This window comes from Rutidosis leptorrhynchoides, chromosome 3 (assembly GCF_046630445.1).
Source record: "Rutidosis leptorrhynchoides isolate AG116_Rl617_1_P2 chromosome 3, CSIRO_AGI_Rlap_v1, whole genome shotgun sequence".
NCBI classification, from domain to species: Eukaryota; Viridiplantae; Streptophyta; class Magnoliopsida; order Asterales; family Asteraceae; genus Rutidosis; species Rutidosis leptorrhynchoides.
The window spans coordinates 367,047,766-367,067,328 of NC_092335.1; the positions used below are offsets into that span (position 1 = coordinate 367,047,766).

Sequence of the window (19,563 nt, forward strand, 5' to 3'; positions counted from 1 at the left end):
AAGACTTAGAGTTATGTAAGAAAGAGCATCGCTCCGACAGGTGTGACGAATAAGATCCCTGGGGTAACGCAGTAATTTTGAATGATTTAATTGTTAGTGGATGCCCGAAGGTTCTGCATGACAAGGTAGTAAGTGCCTTCATCACATACACACACACATGAATCGCTCGGTTTCGATAGTTGTAAAGTCTACATGAAGACTTGGATACGAATAAGCAACAAAAAATTTTATATAGTAAGCAATAAAATTTTTATAGAAATTGTTTAAGGTGACAATGTAAGAAAAGAAACGGAGTTCTTAGTAAACTAGGGTTATGCACAGCACGTACCATTCAAAGTAAAATATCTTTTGAATAAAAGATTTGATTTGTAAAAGTGAAAGTAAAATTTCATATGTATTTGTCAAAAATAAGTAATCATTTACTTTATTTTATATAACATATATGATTTTTTTTTAAAATTTGCACGAACGGCAAATAAAATAAATTTAATTTTATAAAACTTTGAGAGCATCGCGAAGTAAAATAGTGTGTGAAAAATTTTTGGCAAACAAAATTTTCATATTTCGGAGGTTACAAGTTGGAAAAGGATTGATGAGGATTGAGTAAAAGATTTTAAAATTTCGGGAGATATTTGAGGTAATAAAAACTATTTAATTTAAATGTGGTTGATGACTATTAGTAGGGCATAAGTCCTTTGACCAAAAATGCTTAAGTGTGGAGTTGTTGCTTATAAGTGAGATACAAATGGGAGAGTATGAGGATGAGAATTAACCACCCATTGATTTTGAAAAATTTCGAACTGGTATGACTAATATCGAAGTAAGAAGGATGATGGTATGATTATCATCGAATAAGAAATCTCTCGGGATAAGTTAGGATTCAGAGTCGCGTAAGAATGAGTATCAAATAAGATTCTTGGGTAGTCCTTAATATAGAATTTGAATCGCTGAAGTGAAGGGATACAATTTCCTTTATGTATTGTTATGCAAGTTTATCTATTGTATCAGTTTCTTTCATGGCTAGAAAGTAAGCAGACTTGGTGAGGCGGTCGGCAATAACCCAGATAGTGTCATACCGCCTACCGTTTTCGGTAACTTCGTGAGGAAATCCATTGTTATTCCTTCCCATTTCCATTGTGGGATTTCAGGTTGTTGTCATGCAACTAATAAGGTTCAGCCTCGGGCTACTTCTCTTCCCGTAATAGCTCTCCATTCTCGCGAGGTATACGAATAATCTTATCACTAGAAATAACTTCCGCTTTCATCCTTGAAAGTCAGTCCGTTCCAACTATTCCATCAAAGCTTCCTAACTTGATGAGTATTAGGTTAATCTTAAGGTTCATTCCAACCAAATCTTATTATACTACCGCGAAAAATTCTGTCAACTTTCTCAAATAACATTTGTTTGTGCATAGGTACCTAATCCTTTCTAACTACTACTTTAAAACTTCCAAGTTTAGTTGACATGAGGTCATCTCCAAATGATCCACCTATTAATTTTAAGGTACTACTTTAAATTATTTCTCTATCTCTGCTATCTTACCATTAGCTTGTCCTATAGAATACTTATCTCTCATGCTTGTTAATGGCTTATTAGTCATAACACTAAGGTTCTTAGATATAAGGTTTGTATCGTTCTAGTATTAAACAACTTCGAGACAATACAACGCTATGACGAAACGTACCCTAACTAAAATCAGGATCCATGCGAGTCTCCATAGCTGAGATAATGATTGCTCTACCGCAAGTAAGTCCAAAGTTGTTCCTATTTGAGAACTTTTGCCTTAAGTGTCTAGGGTGTCTATATCTATAACAAATTTTTGGGTTATCAATTCTGCAATCAAGGCCCTTCTTGTTCAATATCTGGCTACGTGGTTATTCTTTCCCTACCTCTAACAGACTATAATGCGTATACTCAAGTGGTTCCTACCAAAATTCTCTTTGAATCACTTCATATTCCTTATATTGTAACATTGGAACTTCTGCATGATTTACTTCAGCATAATCACGCTGGCCTGGCGTCATTATATTGTACTAAATCGTACATTCATTCCAATATCACTCCATATGGTCAATGTAACGTGATCACTTCAGGTTCTACTCAATTCTATTTAACGGTGCTTTATCTATGCTATCTTAAAACAAAATCTACATAATTAATCTCAAGGTTTCTCGGTGTGGGTGTGTAGGTTCCGTAGGTCATGCATCAATGCCTAAATGTCCCGAAGTTTTCTTCAAAATGTTCGGGTTCAGGTAACGTCGTTAGGTTTCTTTCTAGAAATTCAATCTGGGTCTCATATCGAGTTGTACATTTAGCAAGTAGTAATACGATATGTCTTGAGTCGACTCCCAAGTCTTTGGGTATGGCTGAGCCTCAGTAGAAGAAACTCTGACCTTGTGGAAGGAGATTTCCTCTCGACTTCTCCAATTCCTAAGAGTGTTAGGGACCTAAGTCCAGAAGTGTCGTTAGATCGTCGAGTAGTGGTGAAGAATGAAAGAGATAAGTGACGGTCATGAAAGCGTACTGGATATGGTCACCTTGCGGGAAGTGAACAACCTTTTAATGTTCATACGTTGTATGTAGCTAATTAGGGTGAGCTCGGGGTGCGGTTACTCTGACAAGTCCTCACATACCTCCTCCTCTGAGGATCAACTTTAGTGGGCGTGTAATCAGAGGGGTACTCCTTCTAGATTGCGCGAAGTAATGTTTCGATCTCTGGAACGGTGGAACAGTAGTCACAGGTGGTTTACATTACTAGTCCTTACGGTTAGACGAGTGGGAAAAGGGTTGAGAAAAACATCTGAACTAGGAAAGATAAAATTTTCAAGTCGGTACAGTGGATAGCAGACGGGTAGCGAGAGCGTAATCAGGCATAATAACTACAGCAGCCTAGATCGTTTACAGCAGTACATAGCATGGCAGTAATAGCAGTATCGACAGAAGTATCATGCGAAAAGCAGATAGTAGCATGCAGTAGCAAGAATAAACAAAAGCATACAGCAAGTTCACATAGCAGTGAAAGTAGGCAGTAGCATGCAACAAGTTCATATAGCAGTAAAAGTAAGCGGTAGCATGCAATAATAGTAAGCAGTAACATGCAGTAATATAATACAGTAGCCTGCAGCAGTTCCGCAGAAACAGGTAAACAAGCAAGTTGTAGATTAGTCCTATTAGTGAATCCTACTCGGCCTAGTCTAGACTCACTAATGCAACCTAATTCCCTACAACCAATGCTCTGATACCAAATGTGACGCCCCATACAAAATCATCGTGTACGGTTCATCAACAACAGGATCATTACAAGGTCAAACACTATATGATGTTTGAAAACTAGTTTTGCATTCATGAAAAGATAGCATTTTACAAAAGATAACGTACTTCCTATGAATAGAAGCATATACATAATACCGTGACCCAAAGGTCGTTACAAGCCATTGTTTGAAAATAACGTAAGTTACGAATGCAAAATAATGATTGAGACATCTCTAAGTAATGCAGCGGAAATCTAACACAGCAGGTCCGTAACAGCAAGTCTATAACACCAAGGCAGCAAGTCTAATAGCAGAAGCAATAACGTCTAAGCACCTGAGAAATACATGCTTAAAAAGTCAACACGAATGTTGGTGAGCTATAGTTTGTTTGTAATCAGTAATGTAATGTAGGCCACGAGATTTCAGTGCTTCAAACCACCATTTCAAATCTGTATTTCAAATCAGTATGACAAAGTATATGCTTATCCGTGGGCACCCGGTAACTAACTTAACGTAATATTACCCCCTAAAAGTACACTTGGCGAGTGCGTAAGTTTACGAAGTATTAAACACCCGTTAATTGCTTGCGCGACTAGCCCGAGTGGGGATGTCAAACCCTATGGATCCATATCTAAGATTCGCGTTCACCGGTTCAAAAACCAATGACTAAACGTTACTGAGCTAAGGGAAAAGTTTATGCCGTTGTATAACCCACACATATATAAAGTTTAGGTACTCGTGCCTAGTATGTAAAACGTAAAAAGCGCATGTATTCTCAGTCCCAAAATAGTTAAAGTAAAAAGGGATGCTATAACTCACAGTGAATAAGCAGTAAAAGTCATCACGAAAGTGTGCAAGTAGTAAGTCGGTCCGAAAGGTCGTCAACCTAAGTCAAAGGTTACTAGGTCAGTAGGTTGCCCTCATAAGTTCTAATAGTGCATAAAATAAGTTTAAGTGTCATCATCATCATTATTCATCATCGTAAAAGCTAAGTAAGTTTAACAAGTATAGAGATCGGAACGATAGGCTGACTTTGATCAGATGCTACGGCCTCTATGTAAATCGAAAAGATTCAAAATCAGTGGCTATGGCTCCGTATGGGAGTCCTCTAGTGGCTGACCAATTTCCAGAACCGAACTCGTCTTCGTTTAACCGTGGCGACGGTTTAAGTGCGAGTAGGTCAGAAATTTCAGCACAACGTTACAACGGCGTAGTGACTTTCGGAGGGCCATAAATCCTAAACCGTATGTCGGATTAAGTCGAGGCCTAAACGAAAAGTCATCTACTCGAAACGAACTAACTGAAAATCAATTTTATAGAAGTCTAGGAATCTTATCAGATCCTAAAAACAGTAAGAAAGTGTTCCAGTGGGGTTCTTGGTGCTTGATGCTCATCACGGTTCTCATCCTTGGTGCTTGTAGCTTCAAGTGTACAACTCGTTGATGGGTTAGCATCACCTTGACCAAGATTCTACCATAAACACACAATATGTTAAGACCAAGTAAGAACACAACTCATTTAAGAGTCTTAGATGGATGATGAATCAAGGTTACATCATATCCTTAGTCTTAACACAATTACAAGTTCTATTCTCAGTTAAACAAGTATGAACACAATCTAAATATAATAAAGTGATGGAACCCTAAGCTAGAGAGCTTGGATCCTTTTCACACAAGTTATAAGATTACAAAGCTAGAAAGTTTGAACCTATTGTGTTCTTGAAGATCTTGAAGCATAAAGCTTAGATCTTTAAGTTACATGAAGATCATAAAAACAAGTTTTGATCTTTATAACAAAGTAATGAGATCATAAGTTAGAAAACTTAGATCCATCAAAAGATATGAAGATTCAAGCTAGAAAGCTTGCATCTTGGTTGTTCTTGAAGATCTTGAAGCATAAAGCTTGGATCTTTAAGTTACATGAAGATTACAAACACAAGTTTGAATCTTTATAACACAATAACAAGATTAAAGTTAAAAGATTTAGATCTACAAAGTAGGTGAAGATTCAAAGCTAGAAAGCTTGAATCTTCCATGTTCTTGAAGGATTCAAATCCATGTTTGAATCTACAAGATGTAATTAAGATCAATGCTAAAAAGCTAGATCCTTAGATGATGATGATGATCACGTGAATGGGGAAGGAAAGAAGAAGAAGAAGAAATCAATTACTTACACTTTTTAGAGAAAGAAAGACTAGAGAAAGAATTTGAGAGTAAGTGTGTGTAAAATGCAAATGAGAGCAAGTGTAAAATGGATGGAATAAGGCTTGTATTTATAGGAGAATGGGGTGTGGGGAGGCTCTCAAAACCTTTGGCATGGGGAGGGGGACAAGGGAACACCTTTTTGCTTTATGGTTAATGGTTGTCTAAAGTTGGTGCTTATGTTAGGATCCCATGCAACATTAAGGATAATACTTGACAAAAATGCTAGCATGTTCCCTCTAATAAATAGGCATTTGTCTTACATATTAATGGGTCAGTAGTTACTTATAATTAGGCTAATTAAATGGTCCACTAACTAGTGTGGGGTGGGCTAAAGTCCAACAAGGCAGAAAGTCCAACAAGACTAACTAGTAAGCATAAGTAAATTACTAAGCGTAATTAAGCATCCAAAAACCCAAGTAATTGTTATTATAAAATAAAAATTAGTATTACGTTGTCATAATATTCCGATTATGACCAAAGTTAAACGTGTACCAAGTACATAGCTCGTTTCAAACGTTAAGTGACACTAACGGTCGTAAAAGCTTTCGAGGATCAGGTTAAGTGATTACACACTTAATAGCACGTTGTAAGATATTAATGAAAGTAATTAATCATTAAATAAGATCCCAAAGCAAAAGCTTGCTCAGTACGCACATATATGCAGTTTCGTGAAAGTACAAAGCACAAAAGCAAGTCGAAAAAGCCGGGTCGTTACAGAAGATTATACAATCATCTACTTTGAGAGTGTCTTTTAGTTGAAGAGTTCGTATAGAGATATTGGTATTGTTCAGTCATAGGGGCAGTATTGCTGCAATTGGTTATATGGGTAAGTACAAGTGGATTTGAAGTATCTATAAGAATAAATGGGAATTCGTCGATCCCAGATTCAATGACCTAAAATCATTGAGGGGCGAAGTTCCAGCATATTAAATGGCAATTCGTTGATACCGTACTCAATGACCTAAAAATCATTGAGGGGCGAAGTTCAGCATTACATGCATTTAAGAAGACCTTTAATGAAGTTTGATGATTCAGAAGACACGGTACCATTGCAGAGACTGACTAAAGATTGCAAGAGGTGTTTTCAACGACCTTTCGACAGCAACGGATTCACCAGTAATGTTCAAGGGGGAGTTGTTAGTGCATTTAATAGAGTTGTCCATCACTGTCGAACAGCCTGAGAATGGTTTAGGTCTATGTTGTTCACCTAGGATTGTTTTGAACTAGAAAACTCATGTTGCAGGAGCATATGTGAACAAATCATGTAATATAGGTCTGTCATGCGAGTGACTGATGTCACTCGCATGATTGAAACTGTCAGTCGTACATTTGAGGACTTAACCGTGCGTTTGAGCGGACAGTAGGCAGACACTATAAATAGAGTTTTCTAGGTTCATTTTCATTTGAGGCTTTTCCACCAATATCACTTGAGTGTGTGTGAGGTGTGTTGATGATGTGAAATTGTACCTTAAAATGACTAGCTAAAAACTTAATAATTATCACACAATTACAGGCAACTATAACCCGATTATGCAGTAACCTATAAGTAATTTTACCAGTTCGTTCCACAGAGAGCAGTTTAATCAAGATCTTAAAACTAGTAATTATCCTAGGAGTTTAATAAAAGAGGTTTTGATTTTATTTTAATTCATGCAATTAACGTGAAGTAAATGAAACGAATTAACAATTAAAAGAAAAAGGTGTCTACCTGAATGACTCACTATCGACACGGATTGTTCTTGCAGTTATTACCGATTATTATGTCTTTAATATATCTATACGACTTCTCACATTCAAATCAATTACAGTTAGCAAACTCACAAAAACCTTCTTCAAAAGATTAAACTATATTTGATAAAAACTAGTGAGACTTAATTTGGAATAAACTCACGTAAAATCCTGACCATAACAATCACTTGAAATAGTTACATGATTATGTAATTCACAACCCTTTCAATTATCAATTAAACCAATGACACAATCACTTGAGATCACTTATCTAATTGTCTAGATCACCTAGGTGTTGAAGCATAAATTGCATCTCAATGTAACTCACATTAAACGATTAACAACCAATGTAATTGAATTAAGAATATATAACATGCATAATAATGGTTCTTTAATCAAACACGATTAATTTAAATCACATGACATTAAATTCATATGATAGAACAATCCAATATCTCAAGTTTCACATTTAATTAAACACACAAACTATTTAGCTGAGCATATTAAAGTTGCAAGAAACAAAGTAATAATCAATACAATAAGCATTCATGAATACAATGATAAAATTAATGAATGAATTGAGTACCGAAAGTAATAAATAATGAAACGAAATTAAAAGGTGAACTAGTCTTCAATGAAATGATCAAAGTCTTCAAAACTCTCTCCAATTCGTAGCCTAAAAACTGCACACCCCCTTAGTGTAAAAACCTCGTCTATTTATAGTAGAACAAAATGTGACCAGACCGACCCCGCGTCGCGACCGTGATCAGTGGATCACGACCGCGATACCCTCTTTGAATCGCGACCGAGATTAGATGCATCAGGACCGGGATCCACCTCTTTTCGATTCCTCTAAGTTCTGTCAATGTATTAAGGCCGGGATACCCTTAGTTGCGGCCGCGATTGGCCTCAGTCTCAACAACACTTCAGTTTTTCGCGATTAATCTTACTTTAAACTTATATGGAGCTAATTCTTAGCCGGAAACAACCAAAACATTAAACCAACGACTTTGGGAGCTCAAATCATCAATTTCACTCAAATAACCACAAAAGTCTTCAAGTCTTCGCAAATAAATAACAATAAAGACCCGATATTGCGATATAATATATGAATAATTTGAGCGATATCAAATCCCCACACTTGGACCTTGCTTGTACTCAAGCAAATCTATCTTCAAATAATATTAACTAATGTAGAAACAAACATACTCGGATAAGTCTTCAAAAAGTATAGAATCAAGACATACCGATATCATATTCAAAATCAATAATTCCATATCGTGTAGTCTTCTACAAAATAAGCACAAGGTTCAAGCCTTCAATCAAATAAAATCTTCCAAAATCGTACATGTGATTACCCAAAAGCTTCATAACCAGAATCAAGAGCACCACGTACGGAACCAAGATAAATTTAGCCTTACGGAAGGCAAGACCTTAAGAAAACCATTTTTATATTTTGAGAACAGGAAAACTAGTTAAGTTTTTACACAAAACAAGTTTTCCAGAAATTTTGGGTTTTAAGGTTATGTGCTTTCAATGCCATCCTGGTTTTTGGGATAGCCGCACAGACAATTGTTACCCCGATATATTATCTAGGATAAACTACTTCTCGGTTCGAAAGCGATGAGATAACAATTGTCTTGGTCTCAAAAAGGCAGTGTGCATACAAGCAATCCCAGTTATGGGATGGCCGCACGGGTACTTGCCAACCCACTATATCATCTAGGATGAACTACCTCTCGGTTTGAAAGAGAGAGGAAGACAACTACCTTGGGTGTAAATTTTTTGGGGGGTCAATTGCACGACACCTGAAAGACTTTACTTCCAGGCAATGGTCTTTTGAAACTCAACTTAACTTGTAACACTTTACATACAAGTTTTGGAAGACTTTACTTCCTAAAACAACATGGGAGGAGTTGATTCTCCCAGAACTGTTTAAACACTTGTTTGATTTATTTAAGGTCCTTGGACCCCACTTCCCACACATCTAGCTTTTATGCTATTTTTAAGAAAATGTAGGAAGCATATACTACATTTCAATATTTTAAAGAGGTACCATGGATTTTGACCATGGCGTGTGTTATCTAGCAACACTAGCATGAAGCCATTGCTCTTCATCAAGAAGACAGCACAGGTTGAAGCTCGAGGCTCCTCTTCCCACAGTACGATACATTGGTATAATACATCGTGAAATGATGCATCAACCAATGTCAGTATAAAATGATATAGATTAGGAAGTCTCCTACACCAAGTAAGATAGCATTCGGAAGACTTAACTTCCTTCACGGATGGACTTAAATCATCCTATAATTTGGATTTTTAAAATCCTGGAAGACTTTGCTTCCTTATTTTTAACAAAAACTTGCTCAAAAATTTCAAAAAATTTTCAAATTGGCAACAAATGTCCGCGAGGATTTATCTCTCCCCCCCCCCCCACCACTTAAGATCATGTAATGCCCTCATTTATATGAAATATGATAATTAAAGATAAATTCGAGAGGACAATAGTGAAAAGGGAAAAAGAAAAATAAACCCGGATTTAAAGATCCGAAGATCATGGAGAGACGGTGCACGATGGCGCTGAACTTACTGCCAGCATAAGAACATCGACATCCACTCAAACATCAATCACACAATAATCATCAAATGTAGATGGTGCTGAACTTAATGCTAGTCTTTAAAAATTAACAGCATGCGAATCATCATAACCTGCAAATAACCAAAAAAATCACGCATGCAAATGATGGGGTGGTACCACCGCGATACCGAAACACCCCATCAAATTATCCAAGTATATATTTTTAAGAATATCAAATACAGTAATCCAAAGTACAAAATAAAGAATTAACATAGTCTTAAATGAACACACATGCGCACATACGCACTAGCCATCATTATAAAAGCTGCTCAAAAGAACCCCCAGAAAGACCCATCACTAGGTCTGAGGTTCTGCTAATCCTGATTCTGCTGCTGGGACTGCTGGTACTATTACTGTATGGCGAGCTGGTAGGCGGCTTGAGCCTGGACAAGAGCCGAGTCAAGATCATAAGAAGGCGGAGACATCCCTGGACCCACCCAACCAGTCCAACCAGGACCAACCAGTTGAATGAAGTTCTGCGGATCCCGACGGTAAAGATCGAAGGAATGCTGAGTCCATTGCAAATTTACCCGAATACCGGCTTGATTAAACCAAGTCTTCTCATTAATATGGTCAACATACTGACGGAGCAACCTGTCTACTCGTCATAATATGATCTATCTACCCGGCTACGATCATCAATATAAGCTCTCATACATGTAAACTGCCCCTCAGTATGAAGCCTCATCCCACTAAACTGGTTCGTAATGAAATCGCAAGTCAAACCAGCACCACTATAACTACTTGCTTCAGTCATTTCCACATTAGCACTCGGAGGCACTTCCTCCTCTTCATTTGAATCAGTTAAATCTGCCTTCGATTGAGCATGCGTACCCGTATATTTACAAATTTATTCTTCTTACGCACCAACACTTTGCACCCCTCATAAACCTGGCCACCAATCGCGCGTGTGTTCTCATTCTCATTTTTAGCAACCTGAATTCGCCTAACATGCCGGGGCGAAAGAGAAAGATTCTAAAATTCAGCAATCAAAGTAACATAGACTCCACCGCTCAACGGGCTGCTGGGTTTAAGATTGTGATCCTGCCCACAAAGAGACTTTGCAACACCAAAAGGAATGTTGACATTAAGATCATCTCGCAAACAACTAAGATAAAATAAATCACGATGCTAACTTTCTATGTATTATGCCATCTCTAATTAATTGTATTGGCAATGAGCCATTTAATAATCCGAACGGTTGTCTTTGATGAGGGTATAGGAGCTGCTACTAGCTTTGTATGTCCGCTGATGATTCATATTATACCAAGCTACCTCATGCTCAAATGAATTGGTTAAACGCTTCCCCGTATCCAAATAATCCTCTAAGATCTCTTCATCCACCTCTTCGTCCACATAAATCGTAAGAGTATTAGCCATGTCCATGATAGTCATGGATCGTATTTGACCTCCCAATTAGAAAGTCATCAATGTATAACTGCTACGCCTTGCGGTGTGAACAAACTTTGTGGTTGAAAAGAACTCTAAACACCACACTTTATAAATTGGACGGTCCAGATGAAAGAACTCATACCAATCATTAAAACCAATACGTTCCAGAGTTGAAGTATAATATTTCTGAACCAACATTTCTCGAACCTCTTCGGCTAAACCAACCTCCTTGAGAGGCTCCCAATCAGGATAACGGGTAGCAAGGAACTTTCAAACCTCAATCTCGGTTAAAACATCCATCTATTCCATATATTTTTCATTACTACGATCCCAAACTAAATAAGGATGTAAATCCTTAGGAAGCTTATGAGCGCGCAGATGAATTGGTGCCATAGCCACAGATTGTGAAGTATTTGGTCGTTTAGTTCCATACAAAATAGCCAACATACACAAGAAACCAAATATGAAAGAAAATGTTAGCGTTAGTCAAAAACAGTATCACAATTCAACTTTCACATTCATTTTCATGTTTGACAAGCATTCTTCGTATTCATATAACTCATTCAACAACAACTTCATCATCTCATAAACATATTACATCATAATTCCACAATGCCAAGAAAAGCTTCCATGCAATTAGAATCATAACAAAATAAGGAAATAACACATGAAACTAAGCATATTACAATCTCACAATCAAACTCAATTCAAAAGTCAAACTGAGTCAAACTCAGTCAACTAAACTAAAATACCCTAAATTAACATAAACCCTAAATTTAAAAATCAAGCAATTGAATGATTTATGACAATGAACAAATAACAAACTCAATAACTACCATTACTAGAATCAAATCATGGCAATAAAACATCAAAGTCAAAATAAAACCCCAAATTTCACATACTTAAGAACCCTAGAATCAAAACTAGCAATTTAAGATCAATAAGCATGTAACTTTAGTAATAAGCATGCTAGAGAATCAGAATACATAACAAATTCGGCCTAAATCCAACCAATTAACACACCCACATTTAACTTCAACAAAACCCACATGAACACCCAATTAAAATTCAAAATTAGAAGAGATTGCAAGTAAAAAGGGTGTTAAAATCATTACATTAGTCTTAGGAGGCATGACTAAAGATGGATTTGTTGTTGAATAGAATCAAAAATTGATTAGGGTTTGTGTGTGGGAGAGCAAAAATTAGGCGGGTGTATTGATATGGCCGAAACGGACGGTTTTATTTGTGCGGTGTCGTCACGCCGCAGCACGCCAGAATCAACCACCAAGGGAGTGGGTACTGTTTTAAATTTATATTTAGCGGGGCCTAAATTGTAATACTCCTTAGTATGAGTAAGGGAAGTATGACCTACAGTCGTATTTTTGAGATATCAGTAGAATTGAAGCTATATTTAAGCCTAAGATAGTTATGAAGGAGTAGTGGTTAATTAATTTTGGGATTTTCTAATTTATAAGATAGATAAAGTAAATGCGATAAAATTCGTAATTCAGATAAGGTTAAAGTGAGTGCATACTATGACTTCATCAGTTATTCTGCCGAGATTATGGAATGTTGGCTCATGAATAGGCAGAGGCCTTGTATTCATTATATTGGTCCAAAACGCCCCTGTCATAAGACATGTCACTGAGTACTGCGTTAGGCTTGAAGATTCTGAATAGACAGCAATGTCCCTTACCCCCGACGCCCGTGCAGTCTGACTACAGGCATACATGTTCAGACGGCTCATCCAATTGAGCGACTCGGTTGGGTGACGTATTAACATTCCATAATGGTCTAAACTTTCTTAAGCATAATAGAATACATGGTTTACCATATCCAAGAGATATGATGTGTTTCAATGCTTTCGTTAATGATTGGTTTTAAAAGATAGTTAGGACCTTAAAAAGAGTTTAACCATTAAGAACACCATGGCCAAGTCAAGCTGACTTCCATGAGCATGTTCGGTTATCCTAACGGTTAAATCCTTTATGTGTCTAAATAAACGAATCCTTAATTAACTAAGAATCCCTCAAGCGGGGTGCGATGCTTGAAACCGCGTTATGGTGCAGTGTACTAATCAACACTGACCAAGTTTCATGGCCTTACTTAGCAGAGGTACAGCTTACAACAATCGTTGTGCTTCAGCGTACATGTACGAAGTTTATATGCTTGGTGACTACACTAGCATGGTCTGGGACCGACAATGTACTAAGGGTCTAGTAAGATGTTTCACTATGAAAGAGTCCTCAGTCGAAATCCAAAGCTCGATAGACTTACTACAACCGGTGTGCCTCAGTCGATCTTACGTTGTATCTGATAGACTTCTCTTACCAAGGGGTGACACAGATAGTGTACTCTGAATCGGGGTTCACGACTTCCCAATAACAGAGCCGATAACTACGTTCTATTAGTTGGAAAAGCGATTGAGTTTAAAGCATAATCGGAAAGTATTTCAACAACATACACAAACCATAACATTATTTCGGCATTATAACTGCTTACATCATAGCATACACTAAAGATAACTATTCGATAATCATGGCAAAAATATCACAGAACATAATGATAGAAGACATTATATACAGATAAAGGATAGAAATACCAGTAGATTAAATGAATTTCGAATACAAAAGTGACAACTTCAAGACTTCAGACCGCTCCTAATTCAATCTTCGGTGTTCTTCTCCGGGTACTAGGTTTCCTGCACGGAGTCGAAGGGCTTGAGAGTATGACTAATGTTGTACAAGAGAGAGAGAGAGAAAGAAGTGAATTGAAGTGTGTGTTGGAATGAATGACAAAGACCCTTTAAATAAGCACAAAATTTGCCTGCAAACAGTTGGCAAGCCGTTTGCAGGGCCTGTTTGCTAAGGCAAGCCGTTTGTAGGGCCCGTTTGCTAAGGCAATCCATTTAACGAGGCCGTTTGATCTGGGCGTTTGGCAGGCCGTTTGCCATACTGGCAGGCCATTTGACAGCCCGTTTGGTAAGTCGTTTGGCTTGCTGATTCCTTAAATCGTAACTTGATTTCTTCTCTTTCACTATTTTCGCTCTAGAATCTCCGTTTTAGCTCCAATTCTCTTGATTCTTTTTGCACCATCTTCGTAATTACTTGTTCTTCAATTTTAACAGACGAAGTAGGTATTTTTCCGACAAAGTTCGAATCTTTCTTGTTTTTGAGCCTTAATACCGGGGTGAAAATGTGACTTTTTAGCCGATATCAAATATCCCACACTTAGACTTTGCTTGTCCTCAAGCAAACTCTCATTTCCTTAAGAATCTTTTCGGAGTTTTCTTTTATAATAGACTAAGCTGTTTGCTTTTATTATAAGAGCAAAAAGATAAGGTGAGTCATCTATGTTATGATTGAAACTATCTCTGCAAACATGCGAGGAGGTTACATGACATATGCTAGCTTTCACGGGTCACTCAAATCATACAAGTTTTTAGGGTTCCCTATAGATCTAAGAAATGAGTTCACTCATAGCCAGTCATGCTGCACCCATCGTCTTAGGCTTGATAAAGACTTAAATCCTTGCTACCAATGTGAGAACGGTAGTAATCTTAGCTTCTAGGTCATTTGTCATTGATGGAAAAGGAATTTTGGAGTGGTAGTGAAGTTGTTTTTGAGGATTGAGAAAAAGGGTAATGTAGTCTTTATTCGGGTAGATAGGAGTGCTGAAGTGTTTGAGAAACACTTTTGAACTTTTCTTCATTTGATAATCATTTTCGGTCAAGTTTTCTTCGGCATTTTTTCTTATTAAGTTCTGCTCCTTTTCAGAACTTTGAATTTATTTTTTTAGGAGATTTCATCTCGAGAAACTTTTTGCCGGTAAACTTTTTCAAGACCTTTGCCATGATACTTGAGAGGTTTATAACATCGGGTTTTCGGAAGGAATCTCGTTTTCTGGATTTTTTGAGTAATAGTAAAGATGATGTGGGTGTGGTGGTGGAGTAGAAGTAGTGGATGTGCGGAAGGCTTATTTTTGACAAATAGCTAGCTCTTCTGATTATAACCAAATCACGTTTTGCTGTTTGGAAATGTAGATCTAAAACAAGTTCTGATTCTAAGCACAGACATCAGCACTCTCAACGAAAAATAGTGAAGCATTAAAGATGAATGCTGGTCTTATTTGGGGTGCTTCACCATAATCAATTTAGGTCAATAATGCCTTAGTCATGCAATGCTCTATTAGAGATTTGGTTCAACCTAACAAGATTTCCACCCTACTTAAGCCTTACTTTTATTGACAAACGTTTTAGGATTTCAAAAATACTTTTCGAAAAGGCTTTCTTTTGCAAAAATTTTTAAAATTTGGCTTAAGGACTTGGAATCTTCGTAATGGGTTATTTTAATACAGCATAAAAAGATTATACCAACATCCCACACTTAGACGAACATTGTCCTCAATGTTCCTAGTGTATCCCATACTTAGGAGTTTTAGTTGAAGATTTAGGAGTATTTGTCTAGTGATAAGCTAGGATGTGGCATAGTTTAATCTTGAGCTAGTAGTGAAAAGAAATAAATACCCCTAGCAGATGCGGCTGGCTTTCAATCCTTGCGTCTTTTATTGATAGGCTCATTTGTCATCCTTTATTTTTCTACTCTACTTTATTGCTCGGGTTGCCTCCCGAAAAGTGCTTTTGTTTAAGGTCGTTGGCTCGACTATAGTGATGCTTTAAAAAAAAACATTCCTCACTGATGGTTGTAATCTTGTTCTTCTCGAGGGAATGTGAGTCTTGGCGGGTAAATCCTGAGAAAGTGTTGTACCAATAGTGGCAGAAGATCCGGTACTTCTCTTGAAGATCTTCTGAAAGATAAGTAGTGCGCAGTTTTGGCTCTTGATAAGTCTTGAAGTCCGATGAGAATGTGATCCACGGCTCTGCTGGTTGACCCATGAATATCAATCATAGAAGTAGTGCTGGTGGTGATTGTTTCTCTGATGGGATGCTCATTTTAGAGGTCTTCAAACAATGTTAGAAACTGTATCTTTAGAATTTCGAAGTCTTCGAAATGGTGATCTCCACAGTAAGAGTCTGTAGCTTTGCACAGATTTGTTAAAAGACGAAGCTGAAAAGAAGTGAATAGCAATCCTAACCCGAGCATTAATGTCACTGTCTTTGAGTATATCTCCCGACATCCAGCTTTAAATGTGAAAATAGGATCTGTGGATTTGTGGAAGATACGTAATATCTGCTTCGTAACATAGGTGACAATGTTGACTCGATCTAGTTCAAGATGAGAGAACGGATTGTTGCGCCTTACTTTCTCCTTAATAACGTTTCGTAACTCTTTGATAATCAGATCAACATGGTGATCAATTGTCACATAAATCACTAATCTGTCTGGCATGCTTTCGAAATTATCTCTTTCCAAGAGAGCGAAAAAGCTATGAATATCCTCGTTCATTTGCAAATCATAGTGATAAGTCGGGCGTCCAGTGGAAAGATCCATGTGCTTCCAGATGAGAGTCAGTAGTGCTCGTTGGTTTGCTGAGAACGGAAGTGCAGATCTGGCTAAGGCGTTATAAACCTTAGAGTAAATGATCTTATGATCTCGGCAGAATCTTGTCTCAAGAATAATGCGAACCACTGAATTGTGCCCTTGTTGCCTTTCTTCTTGGTAGATATGATCGTGAAGAGAATTGATAAAGTCTTGAATGTGTTCTTCTAGGATTTCAACATCATTGTATTCTCTTTGGAGATAGAGGTTGTGTTCTTCTCGGATAGCCATAACTCGTTCTGTTAGGCGTAGCGTAAAATCAATTGTTGATTTACGGATGGCTTCGAGAATATCTTCAAATTCATCGGTACCATTGATGAAGGTTATCATGTCTGCGTGTGTGGATATGACCGGAATTCGATCTGAAGAAGAGTTCGGCTCCCCTTGATCTAGTTCGGTTGGAGAGTGTGAGTTATTTAGAATTTCTTCAGTTGCTCTTCCTCGTCATTATCGGTATATTGTTCTTCTGAGGATGCGTCTGATGAACGGGTTTTTTCAGTATTCTGATTCTCCACTTTGATACTTGTAGGATCAATTTCTATATCCTTAACCTCCACCTTTTCAGTCTTCTTCTTGAAGCGAATGATTAAACTGTGATCTTCCGTCTCAAGCCTCATTAATTCTTCATGACGCTTAATGCTTAAAGTGGGTATTGTCGCAGTTTGTTTTATGCCTTCCATCTCCTCTTCTTCCATTTCTGGGTCGTCTGCAAACTGTGATTTGACACCCATCTCGATATCATAGGCTGGTGGTGAAGACTCGTCATCGGAAGTGATCCGTCTGGTGAAAATAGCAAACATCTCTGCCTGTCCAGAAAGATCGGTCGGTCGGTCAATTTTTAAGGTAATGCTCTCCCCATGTGATCGTAAGATCAAGGTTTGATAGTACACATCAATGACAGTCCTACCCGTATTCATGAAAGGTCTTCCTAACACTACTGGTGTGTATAGGTCTTCCTTAATATCCATTACTATGAAATCCGTAGAATATAAGAATTTGTCGACTTTCACCAAGACATTCTAAACTATGCCGTTAGGATATCGAATTGTGTGATCGGCAAGTTAGATTGTCATTTTAGTTGGTGAAAAGTCTTCTAACTCTAATCTCTTGTAGAGAGAGTAGGGGATTAGGTTGATACTTGCTCCTAAATCTGCTAGTGCATGAATGGTTCCAGATTGGTAGATTGAACACGGGAGAACGAATCGGCCCGTATCTCCTAGCTTTGGTGGTAGAGAGTTCCTAAGTAATGCAGAGCATTCTTCACTCAGTGGAATTTTGTTAGAATCTGGTTTCCTCTCCTTTTTAGAGAGAAGCCTTCGGATGTATCTCTTGTTGTTGGGGACTTTGGACATAGTGTCCAGGAATCTTCCATTAAGTTTGAAGGAATCAAGCTTGGATGGTTCTTATTGTAGCCTTCTAGGAAAGGGTACACGAACTGGAGTTTCAGGGGTTAGCTTTTGAGTATATGTCGATTTGTTCTTGAGCCTAGCTGACCTTCTCCGTGGTTCTTCCTCCGGGATTACGGAATCCATTTCTTTGCTTCTCCTATGTGGGGATTTTGGATAGTATTACTTGGTAACCTTCCCTGCGGTTGGGTTTTAAGGCGTTGTGATAATTGTCCGAGCTGCATTTCTAGACTTTTGAGTAGAGCCAATTGATTTCTCATTAGTATCTCCGTCTGATCTTGCCTAGCTGCAGTTCTCTGATTTAGCTATTGTTGTCCTTGAATGAACTGAGTCAACTGATCATCAGCTCCGAGAGTGGGGTTAGTTGCTTTTGTAATCTGGGTGGTAGGGGAATTTTCCTTGACTGGTGAACCAGCGAGTGGAAGTGGTTGATCGTAGATCAATCTAGATAAGGTGGGTAGTGATAGTGAAAAGGTTGATTGCTTCGCTGAAATTGATTAACCCTAGGTTGTTGATTGAATCCTGGATTTGGTGGACGAGCTGGATATTGAATGTAACAGACCGAACTGTCAGGGGTTTCGTACTCAACTTGATATTCTTCAGTAGGTTGCGGGTTAGTACAATTAACACTAGCCTTAGCTTGGTGGACCTGCTGCGGCTGCGTCTTCAATTCTACGAGTTGTTTAGCGAGAGATCCCATCTTATCCGTGAGGGATTTGATGGCCTCTGTTTGATTGTTAAGCGTAGAGAGTGGGGCAGATGATGAAGTTGTTTCACCACTGTTCCAATCATGATGATGCATTCTCATGTTCTCGAGCAATTCCCATGCTTAGTCTGCGGTTTGGTTCATCGGATTCTCTTGAGCTGCTGCATCGATCGTCGTCCTATGATTTACCGTAAGGCCATTGTAGAAGGTACAGATTTGGGCTAACCGTTCTAGCTGGTGATTAGGGCATTTCTTCAGCAGGGTTTTGAATCGCTCCCATGCAATGTAAAGAGATTCATCATAACTTTGTTTGAAATTAATGATGTCATTCTTTAGTTTGGTTTGTGTAACAACCCAACCCGATAACCATCCGAAAATGTGCCTAAAAAAAAAAAATTTCTGGAACAGTTGATCTGGACGGCGTCCAAAAGCTTGGATGGCGTCCAGCACTTAAGACTGGGACGACGTCCAGCCATCTGGGACGGCGTCCAGATGTACTAAAACATTCTGATCAGTTTTTCGAACACACGCGGGCGAAAACCCGCTTCCCGACACTTTTAAACCAAAACACTTTCACAATATATTACAATAGTTTAAACTAAGAGTTTTTCACAATAAAAATCGAGTTTTACGACACCGGACCCACATCGACCCAAAATACCACAAGTGACTATTTCGACCCATTAGTTTATACAAAAACATAGACCGAGCATGGGATTGGGGACACGCTACCCAATCC

General features: G+C 38.0%; 1 non-coding gene across 1 annotated transcript; it reads left to right on the plus strand.

Moving 5' to 3' along the window:
- The first annotated feature begins 19,056 nt into the window (after positions 1–19,056).
- Positions 19,057–19,163, plus strand: LOC139903506 (small nucleolar RNA R71). The gene has a single exon (XR_011778321.1). It is a non-coding gene; the product is annotated as a small nucleolar RNA R71 (small nucleolar RNA).
- The last annotated feature ends 400 nt before the right edge of the window (positions 19,164–19,563 follow it).